Source organism: Rhinolophus ferrumequinum, chromosome 27 (genome assembly GCF_004115265.2).
Source record: "Rhinolophus ferrumequinum isolate MPI-CBG mRhiFer1 chromosome 27, mRhiFer1_v1.p, whole genome shotgun sequence".
Classification (NCBI taxonomy): Eukaryota; Metazoa; Chordata; class Mammalia; order Chiroptera; family Rhinolophidae; genus Rhinolophus; species Rhinolophus ferrumequinum.
Genome location: NC_046310.1, coordinates 25,372,563 through 25,384,330, shown reverse-complemented (window position 1 = coordinate 25,384,330; position 11,768 = coordinate 25,372,563).

The following is an 11,768-nucleotide window of genomic DNA, read 5'->3' as shown; positions in this document are numbered from 1 at the left end:
GCATTAGAAAAAAACTCTCCTGCTCAGCTTATATAGTCTTACTATATACATATGCACACTTTTCTACATGCTTTTCTTTTTCATATATTTCTTAAAAATATATACTTTTGATACAGGTGGAGATGAAAAATTAATCATTTAAATGAGCGTTTAAGATGATCCGTGACTGTGCACTCTTTTGGGAGACCAAAATGTCACTCAGTTCCTCCTCATTCTATTACAGTCACAAAGCTTCTGGTAGGCAATCTCATTTTCTAAAGCAAATAGCTTTTTATAAATATACATACACAGATATTTAAGAACTGTATATATATTATGTATATATGGTATATATCTGAAGGAACCCACTGAGCCACACTCATTAAATACCTTTCTCTGTATTTTAGAGCAAAAGATTTTTAGGGGGAAACGAACAGACTTGAGTGACAGGTTTGGGATCTCAGTAGCTCTTTTGGGTTCCTGATCTGGTCAGACGACCCACGCCAGCACTCTGCCCTAATGGACCAGGTGCAGAGGCCCCCTGAGGATTGCTGGCTGACTTCTGCTCCTCCACCCTCATATTGTGAGAATTGTGGGGTTCAGAAGACTGACTGGCCAGGAAGCAGAGCTCTCTGCTGGGCTTCATCAGCCTCTGCTGCCCTTTGCTCTCCGTGGAGGTCCTAGGATTGCACGTTCTGGACCCCAGCCAAAGCCCAGCTTCCTTGCCAAAATCCATGCGAATAACAACTAGAAAAGGAGCATTTCCCCTTTAAAGAAAAAGGATGAATTTCAGTGTCACTCGTTCCCCCATATAAACACTGGCCTAAAGGGCTTGTTTTCTCCTTGGGGGAGCGTGCCCCTTCCTGTGACTGCCAGAAAGACCTGGAACCCTCTGTGGGTAACCCATTCCTCCTCTTGCCCAGGAGGGCCATTTATATGTTTACAGACTTTTTATTACAGACTGAGAATTGAAGCAAAAAGAAGTTATTTTGGTGGCATAGTTGGGAGTATATTTATATTACCATGGTTTCAAAACAAATAAAACTATACCTTAATTAGTAAAGGAAAAATTAATAAATTTATTAAAATAAAGTTTACTGCTACGGCAGCTGCAAAACACAAAAGCAATAAATGCAAGATGACGGTGGCGTGACACTACGTCGCATCGCTGGGTGACATGGGGGCTGAGAGACTGAGTTCTCAGTACTTGTTAAGAAAACAGCGCTGTGGGCGACTTCCGAGTCTTGCGTTTGGCTGCTGTACTGTATTGGGGAAACGTGACTTCTTTGTCTGCCTGCGTTGAGCCTAAATTATTTTATATTCATGTCTAAAACCCTGTAAACCTATCCTGCAGGACTGCACTTTTTGTAGTCAAAACGATTCTCCCCATAATGATGTAGTAAATGAATGTGATTAACTATTGATCATTGGATATTCAAGTTTGCATTTCCACTTTTTTCTTTTCCTTTTGTTGTTTTTGCCTCCATTGACATATTTCCTTAGGATAAATTTCCAGGACTAAAATTCTTGGATTAAAGGGTGGTTCTTATTTATTTGTTTGTTTGTTTAAACATCTCCCCCCTTTACTGGCTTGATTGCTTTTGGTCTCAAAATTTTCGAATCATGAAAAATTTGGTCATACAGAAAAGTGTAGAGAATCCTCTCTGTCCATCATCTTTAAGACCCTTTTCCTGCTGCGGAGGCCCTTTTAGTAGCTTAAGGAACATCTGATATATGGAAAGTTACTCCCTAAGTGTTTTAGAAATATGGTTTTGAGATCAGGTCAGACCAATGGGTTTTTATTGAGCATCTACTGTGTACAGTGAACACAGACCAAAGTCCAAAGGAGATTCTGGAAATTCTGACTCGAATTAACTCACTCTCCACTAGTCCAGAGACTGTTTCCAGAAGTTCCCTCCTTCCTGGGCCGAGGGTGCCTGCTAGTCTCTGACTGGCAGCCCCTTTACCTTGCTTGGATGTGAGGGTGGGAGCAGTGTCTGAAGTAGAGGGTAAGGCCAGCATTTGTGCAGAGGCACGCAGATGTCTGGGCCCGCTGAATGTGACAGTTCCTTCTAAAGGTCTGCCTTGAAAGCCTCTCGGGGACGGTGAGATGCTTGTCCTCTCATCTCCATTGTGTTCAGTCTGAAATGGCGACGGGACAGCCTGAGAAAGAGGCCTGGAGGAGGGGATGCTGAATATCAGGAGAGGACCCTAGAAAAATTCTGTCTTTCTCACCTGAACGTTTCGCTAAAGGAAAAAAGTCAGCAATTGCGACGGCCGCACCTCATGTAGCATTTTTAGTAGAGCTCTACCACCTAGTGGTCATTTGTGAGAAGTCCTTTCTCCTTTTATTTATTTTGAAAAGTATTTTGATGTGTGCAGACACTTGTACCTGCCAACCCACGTTTTCTTTAACAATGTTTAAGAACGAAATAACAAGGTATCCAAAGGAAGGTAACCACTGCAAGCGCTAAAACTCAGAGATCTCAGAGAAGACAGAGTTCTTGGGGCAGGCACACTTATATTTTAGTTTGTTCCCTTCTATGCTATTTGGATTTGTCGTGTGTGTGATACTTTTATTGTACGTATTTTAAGTTTTGAGATGGAAAAAAGTTGTGTTAAAAATGTAAATAGGAAAACTCAAGAATAAGAAAACAAACAACCCAATTAAAAATTGGGCCAAAGGCCTTAACAGACACGTCACCAAAGAAAATATACAGATGGGAAATGAGCATATAAAAGACGCCCCACATAATATGGCATTAAGGAAATGCAAATGAATAGCGCAATGAGCTACCACTACGTATGTACCACAGCAGCGTAGCTGTGGGGGGCGAGTCCGTGTTAGGGTTAGAGGGGCGGGAAGCCAGATTAGGGAGGCTCCCTGGAAGCCTGCGCTCTGCTCTGCTTCTCTTCCCATCTCGTCCCTCTTTTTTTCTTGCTCCGCCATCTGATTCCCCTCCTTGGAGGTGGTGGGGTCCACGTTCAGTGTTCCGTTCTCATTCTACCCTCTCTCCACTCGTAATGCTCCCACGGTCCTATCTACACAGAAAGCTCTCCCTTAACCTCCTTCCTGAGAACCTGTCCTTCGTTTGTCATCACTTGCTGGGGGTTTCCAACCACGCTCACCTCCATCTGAAACTTAACGTCGGTGGTACCAGTATTTCTTTACACAATCGTGCACTTTGGTCCTTTCCTTCCATCCCCACCATCTGCATGACTTTGGCCCTCCCACCTCCTGCCTGTGCTTCTCTTCCTGCTGCCTCGCTTTTCCGCGCAGGTCCATCCTTCTCCAGATCTGCTTTGTACAGACAGATCAGTCTTTGCTGCCAAATCTTTAATGCCTCCTTCTTGCCTACAGGGGAGAAAAAAATCAAAAGTCCTCGGCCTGGTATTCAAGGTCCTTCATAATCTGGCCTTAACCTCCGTCTCTACATACAGTTAGGAACCCTCACCGAGATGAGCTCAGCTCCAGGTGGGCGGTCCTACTGGAGCCCAGCTCCGCCCCCTCCGCCCTGGCCCGGGCAAACTCTCCCCCGACTCTCCCCTCTTCTGGGAGGAATTCCCCAGCCACCTGAGCCCACCGTGCTTTTCTGACTCCCCTGAACTTCTAACTCTATTTTTTTTATTTTTATTTTTTTAGAAAAATGTGTCCCTGTGTATCTCCGGAGAGCTAAGACCCCCGCAGACAGACCTGCACCTTATGTAGCTGCTGAAAGTGTTTTAGGCAATCCAGGACTTGTGGACACACCGCCATTTACTAACCAAAGCTGTGGATAACTGCGCCACAATTTCTTTCTTTTTCATTTTAAAGTAAAATTGGTTCTCATAGGGTTGCTGTAATCATGGAAAGCTCTAAACGATGAGAAAATACTCTGGAACCCCAGGGACAGAAATGCCAGCTATTGTTGATTATCATCTCAAATCGCTCGGTAGCTCCTTGTCTGTCTGTCTGTCCCACCTCTTTCTTGCTATAAACAGTCAGGTGTCAACCAGACTTGCTTGGAATGAACACATGCAAAGGGCTACCTCTCCTTAAGCCCTGGGATATGAGAAGATTACCAGCTGGGCTCAGGGAGCCTGGCTCCTTCTGCCAGCCGCTCAGATGGCTGGGTGCCTGGAGGAGCGGCTTCTTGCCATCTGTCAGGGCGTCTGGCTCATGCTCAAGGACGCAGCTCGGTTCCTTAGCTGACAGCACCATTCTTTGCAGGGCTTGAACCTCAGCTTCTAGGGCACGTGTGGCACAGGACGGTCCCCTTCCCTGTGTGGCCCTGTGCCTCTCTCCCAGGGCCCTAGCTTCCTCCTCTCCATTCTCCCCACTGACATCCTGATTTAACAGTGCTTGACAGCTCTCCAGCCAAGTTATAGGCTCATTCTTAGCTGGTCCTCACTGCTGTAGTGTACGTAGTCCCAGAATGTAAGGTGCAAAGACTTGCAAGATGTGGAAGAAAGACTGCACTTGGTGCCTGCACCACATTGCTGCATACCTTCTTGTCCACTGTCTTCCCCAAGTCCTGTTTGGCTTGTGTGGGCCAATCTGCTCTAGCCAAGCAGCCTGTTAAAATATCTTAAATTAATGAATGTCATGTTTTAGAGCAGTTTTAGGTCTGCAGGGAAGTTGAACAGAAAGTGTAGCGTTCCCGTATACCTCCCCCCACACACATTTCCCCTACTATTACCATCTTGCATTCGTGTGTACATTTGTCATAAACGGTGAGCCAATGTTCATACACTGTGATTAACCAAAGTCCAGAGTTTACAGTGGGGCTCACTCTGGTGCTTTTGACGAATGCCCACCATTACAGAGTCACAGAGTATCTCATTGCCCCGAATTTCCCCTGTGCTTTGCTGGTTCATCCCTATTCCTGTGCGCCTCCCCTGGCAGCTGGTTAGTTTTATGTCCTTGACAGAGCCTGGCACTGGGTGCTAATTACATATGTGTTGGTTGGTTGACGGCAACAGAAAAAGGGGCGAGCCCCTGGATTCATGGATGTGATGTGGAGTGGATGGCGGTGCACACTCCTGGCAGGCTAAGGCATTGCTTCTGGAACCATGGGCTCTCACAAATCATGGGAGATTCGCAGTCAGCTTTTTATGAGCAGGAAGACTTTGTCTGGATTAGGACAAAGCCTTCTCGGTGGGTCAAGTGCTTTAGTTGGCGTCTTCTGGGAAGGTCTGTGGTTTGACCATGGTGTGCTGCTTTGCTGTTTCCAGGACCCAGGAGGAAACCAGTCAGATGAGCTCCTGGCCTTGGGCTTGGGCCAGAACAGCTGGAACTGTCAGTGAGCATGGACTTTGTTCACGGCTTTAGCAGGTGCTCAGGGCCCTCGAGTGGCTCTGGCAGATGCTACAGGGATGAAGCAAAGCCTCTTTCTAAAAACAGCAGCAGTGAAATGTAGCAACAGTCTTCCAAGACTGCTAGCTCATCGAGTGTCATTTCCTGGTAAGTCACTTACAGACAATGGATGCTTCTGATTTTTAGGGATGCCTCCCTTTGAAGAATGAATGGGTTGAGATGTCTTGCTGATGATGGTAAAGTCTCTTTATAACACTTCATGTCAACTTCTCCTGGACCATCTCATTTCTTGGTAGGGGTAGTGACATGAATAACAGCAGAAGAGGACTACACTGCAGATTTCCAGGACTGTCACACTGTCCCTTCCTCTTCTCATCCTCTCCACCAGCCTCCCACCTCTGTGGTCCTTGTGAAGGTGTAATTGCCAGTTGAATTATATATTGAAGGGTTGAGAGCCTAGAGACCAAGTTGGTCCTAATGGATTAAAACAGGAAGTTGCTTAATGTTGCCTCAAGGTTTTATTAACTCGGGACATTTCCCGACCTCTAAGTTTCCTTATGTAGCACATACACATACTATACACACTTCTCAGACTCTGGGTGTCTTGAAGGCCGGTTGAAGTTTAATGACTAACTGGTCTTTGAGGAAACATAAGGACTCACTGGAATCAGAGCACGGGAAAAAGTGGCTTTTTTCGCTTTCCGCTCTGAAGAAGGGGAAGTGAGAATCCCATCCTTGGAGGTTTCAGGCCAGAGACATTGAGATGCCAACCCACTGAGAAGAGGGATGGGTAACAAAAGTCCTCAAAATCCTGCCAAGACAATCAAAGCAAATGGCACTTAGCCACCCTCCCCCACCCCTGTGCAACAGAGAGAGCTGAGCCTCGGAGAGCTGAAGGAGAACAGTCTGGAACCCAGGTGCTGCCCCATGCCCCATTTTCCATACCAGTGGGCACGCTTTGATTGTTTACCCACTAATAAAAAGACTACATCTCCTTAATAAATTCATATTTCTTTTAAAATAAGTCATATACATTATTTTTTTAAGTATAAAAATCCTAAAAACAGAAATTTAAAAAGAATGAGATACACAGTATTTTTCATACAGTTTTAAAAAACTTATGGTATGTAATAGATTTAGATCCAGCCTCATATAAGGAAAATACAGGCTAATGGTAGCATAAACAAAGTAACAGGTTTTCCTCTGTCACCTAAAGGGACTCTAAAGGAAGGCAGTCCAGGAGTGATATGGCATTTCCAGGATGTGGTCAGGGAGCCAGACGAACCCCACTTCTCTGCTTTGCCATTCCTAGGCTGTGGCTCCTGTCTTCATGGTCCAATGTATCTCCTAGAACCCCAGCCACCATATCCATCATCCAGGATGCAGGTTGGATGAAAGAAAGAAGGGTCTTCCCTTTTTAGAAGAGTCACTTGGAGTTTCATAAAATGCTGTGATGCCAGATTGGAAGTTCGTAAAGTTTCTCATTTCAACCCATCACAAGGAGGTCCCCCTGGGAAACTCCACCCTGTGGAAGCTCCCCTTCTCAGGGTTGAGACCAGTCTTAGGTGCTCTTGCTGCCTCTGAGACTTAGCTTTCTTTCCCGGAGGAATGCCTTGCTGAGTATTAGAAGAAGCTCAGTTAGCATTTGGGGGAATCCACACCATTGGAGAATGTGGGCATCACTGGTGACAGTCTGAAGACAGTGCTTAGTTCCAAACTTGTGATCTGAGATGTCGTGTTGCCACTTAGGCAATAGGCTCTCAGAACTGGGAGCACTGTGGTGTACTAGTTAGTATGAGATGGTCTGTCCTGTGGCCACAAATGACATCCAAATCTCACTAGCTTAATTCATGGAAGTTCTTTCTTTTTTTCTTGCTCATGCTACATGTTCTGTGGTTGTTTACATGGGATACTCCTGTCACAGAGCTACTCAGGGATCACTTCTTTGTCAAGACTGACAAGCTCCATCTCCAGACATGCATCAGAGTGGTATCACGGGGAAAAGTCACTGGCTTCTAACGCTTCCACACATATGACACATATCACCTCTGCTCACAGTCCACTGACAAAGCAAGTCACATGGCCACACCTAGCTTCAAAGGGGTTGGGAGAGCATCCCCACCATGGGCCCGAAAGGCGGCAACTCAGAAACATGTGGTGGGTGCCGTTGTGACTGGCAGTAGTTTAGTTCTAATTCCTAGCTCAGCTCCGGTTTCGTCCTCTGAAAGCCCAAATGCCGAGTTCAAAACCTTATGAACAGGTTTATACCTGACAAATAGGCCAGCAATTTCATAACACAAAGCCTAATTATTTTCATGGATTTATTGTTGCAAAACTCTGTGCACTGCACGTAGGGGAGCTCTCTGGCTTCCTGGGCTCAGAGGCTGTCTTGTTAATTGGTCCCTAAAAGCCCAGTCAGAGACTGGCCCAACCTACCATGGATATTTCACTGGGTCAAGGGACAATGAGAAAACATACACATACACACACACACACACACACACACACACAGAGAATAAAGTAATGAGCTTTTCAAAAACAAAAATTCATTTCATTTAAGGGAGTGCCTTTTATTCTACTACCATGTCTTTATTATTTTTGAGGTTAAAGGGCTTTTCTTTATGAAATAGTAGTGAAGGAAGTTGGCGAAAGTCTTTTTAAAAAATAAATTTATTTGGCAAAATAAAATGTTAGTAATGCTATATATCTGATCCTCTTATTTTTTTTCTAAAATTTTTACCAACACCTGTGAAATCTGATAGTCTAAAAGGCACTCATCTGCTTTCATTCTCCTGTTTGAAGAAAGAAACTAGGAAATGAAACAATTACTCCCCCTACGAATACACACATATAATTGGAGAAAGAATCCTCAACTGATATTTGGATCCAGATCTCAGACTGGCTAAATGGTGAAACTTTCTTCCCCAGGAGCAGCCTTATGGAGACGTGACATTAACAGTGTCCACCAGAGGAGATTTCAGAGCACATGTACTTTCCTCTTTGTGAACAACACGGACAGAACAGGCTCACAGGGAAAACATTTTGTGATGAGACAAGTAAAGAGTTAACAGGAGTGAGCTTGTGAGTTAGCAGGAATGAACTTAAAAATTAACTGCTTGGCTCTGAATCTCCTGGCTAGCATTGCACCTGCAAGCTGACTAGCACCTTACATCCATCATAGGTGAGAACAGAACAGCTCCCAATCACAATGGCAACCCCTTGCAAACTAACAAACACCCTTCATGGATGGGAACAAAATAATTCCCAATTGTGACAGCAACCCCCTGCAAGCTGACATCCATCATGGATGGGAATAGGACAGTTCCCAGGAGAAGACAATTGTAACCGCAGCCCTCGTGCAAGCTGGCAAGCACCCTACATCCTGCATGGAAAAATATAAAACCCTAGCACTCCTCATCAGTGCAGCTGTCTCCATCAGACTCTGCCCTGGCAAACTACTTCTGCCAGTATTTTTCTTACCCTTCTGTCTTGGCAGCTCTCTATCAGACTGCCCTGGCAAAACTCCTTTTTCCAGTTCCCAATAGAACTCTCTCTCTCTGTCTGACTTTCAATAAATCTTTTTTTGCTCTTGTAGAGTCTCGTGAATGCTTTCACGTTCTGCAAACGATGGGAGGTTAATTCTACGCTAATACATTTTGGGGGTGACTGAAATCCATGAGTTCATGAGTTATTGATGAGCCTGCCTCATGCCTTTGGACAGTTGTCCACTCTGGAGCAGCCTGCATGGCTTCCTGAAACCTGCCAGGCTGCACTCTCCACAAAGGTGACTTTGTTGAACCGGGGCATTGAGAAGCTCCTGCTCATTGCCCGTGCATCAGTTTGGGGGTTGCCTTGCTCCCGGGGGGAAGGTGAGCCAGGAATGTAGGCTCGCCAGACAACACGGAAATCAGCAGTGAGAGCACTAGAGCAAGACCATGCCCCGAGGCTGGGCCAGAGTTATCTTCGTCACTGAGAGGGAAGATGGAAAATCAGAAAAGGAGGCCCCAGGTTGCTGAGCTTTTCAATGACAATAAGGCTGTCCCTTAGTCTCATGGTGATTAATGTCCCCTGTGTATGGTGAGAACTGTGACAGAAACAAAGAGGTATCTGCCAGGGGTCACACGAGACAGTTGACAGGAAAGACAGCGATGAGGGGAAGTGATAGTTCACGGAAGTGACAGGTGATAAGGCTGAGGGGTGAAACTAATGAATCAGTGAGAGGGGCACACATGTCTCTTTCTTGGTGGAAGGTGGAATAAGTGTGGATACTGACTTTCAATGGAGAACTGTTTACTCAAAGCAGAGGGTGACAAGGTTCTCTCACAATGAATAATTAAACTGGGAATGAATCTTTGAGTGGAGAAATTCTTGTCAATGGGATTGGCTGTCCCCACATTGCATGTGTTAAACCAAGGCAAGAACAGGTGAAAAAGAACATTGAGTGGTGGGTCTTAACGCAGAATAAAATTAAGGCACGCTTCCTTAGTGGCTCTGGTCGTTTGCTCATATAAGGTCATTTGAATTGCCAAATCTCTAGCTGACTCCAATCACTGGGAGATAAGGACGAGGCCCAGATTGTATGTTTAGAATGAGAGCCCACACTTTCCCATGTATTATCTCACGATTAGAGCTTTCAGACAATGTGCACTGCAAAAGGAAGGTTACTTATAATGTATATTTAGCCTAAAACGATGATAACATCCTTTGGCCTGACCATTATCTGATGGTATTTGAAACTGAACCAACTTCCTATTTCCAGGCATTAACAAATGAGAGTCTTCATGTTGTCTAATGTTATTTCCTGGGTTTAAGACAGATTTCTTTTCTCCAATTCATTCAAGTTTATTATTTTTTTTAAGAAAAGATCTCCTTTAGACAATTAAATTTCCTAGAATTGTTTAAGCATTGTTATTGTTCTCAAGGAGAATATTTCCTTTTTAACCCTAGCTATGTAACTTGATGGGAATTCTTGTGAATATCTATCATTGCCATGAATTTGCAGGAGACGAGAAATAAATCAACTAGCCTGTCAAGTATCAGAATCTCAATTTAGAACATTCATTGTAATAAGTCTTGGGCCCGAGGATGTAGGATTGAACAAAGCATGCCATTTGCCATGAAAAAAGCTTGCAATTTAGAAGGAGAGGTGACAGATACATTAGTTATATAGCAGGCATGAGTGCCATGTATTCTACCTTCTCTAACTTCTGGGAATGAAGCTAAGGGAAGTTTTTTCGGGGGGATATTATATGTGAAAATGCAATAGAACAAATGACGTATTACCTAAGTATAAGTTTCATTATATGAAAGGAGAGTGATGATAGTTTGTACTCAGGCATGAGAAAATGCCTTTTTTTTTTGTCTAGAGAGACAGTATGTCATTGTGGTTAGGAATGTGGACTCTCCGGGTCAAATCCCTCCTCTGCCTGTTTGTGATCTTGGGCAAGTTCTGACCGCTCTGTGTCTCAGTTATCCAGTCTGAAAATGGGTGTAATAATTGGGTTGTTGCAAGAGTGAAATAGATTTAGCAAGGTTAAATTGTGTAGGATGGTATCTGGCATGTAGTAAGCCATTAGGCATTATTAGTAACTTGCTAACAGATTACTATATTCTGAAAGACAATTTTTGAGATTCACTGTCCTGGCAAAAGAGTTATACATTTTTTTCTCTGAGCTCCTGGCTTCTTGCTACGAATTGACACCCACAGTGTTTAATATTCACTGTCCATGTTCACGGAGTCTGTAGAATGCGTCATCTCAACGGAGCGGAAGTACTGCGGACTCTGCTAGTGATGAGGAGTCTTGGCTACAGCCTCGGCCTGTGTTGGCATCTGTGACGTTACTCCATTTCTGCCCGCATGAAGATTTTGGTAGTATTCTTGAGGAAAAGCTTTCCAAAAATTAAAGTTAAAAAAATATCGATAGATCAATTGTGCCATCATCATTTGCTCTGCTATCCTTCCTGTAGACATCCTTCACGCATCACAACATCCAGAACTGAAATCCATGGCAAATGCACTTGGGTAACAGCCAGGATGGGAAGGATATTAAGGGCAGAGGGGCGTGAATGGTGTCACTTGTTTGCTCATAAGCGGCAGGATTCCTGGTGCCCGACCCTCGCATGACAGTTAAAGTAGACACATTTAGGGTTGGTGGTCCAGCTCACAGTGGTCCCCCGCCTGCCCCTCCCCGCCAAGTTCAGAGTGGTTTCCAGGGGGCTTGCTTCTCCTAGGTGCCTATATGGCCCTGGTTCCTTGGCTGCACTTGATGGCACAAGAGGAGGCCTCCCGACCGAGTGTGGACCAGTCAGGGTCTCACTTCTAGAGTTACAGTTGGTTCCAGGTCAGGCGTCCATGTGGCTGGCTTAGAAACATGTAAACGTGGGTGCACTGGGGAGCAGGTCTGCACAAAGAAGCAGGGAGGAGAGCAATTGACTTTTCAGAAGTTGCCTCTCATCTTCCTAGAGCAGTGGCTCCATGATGCCTGTGGACTCC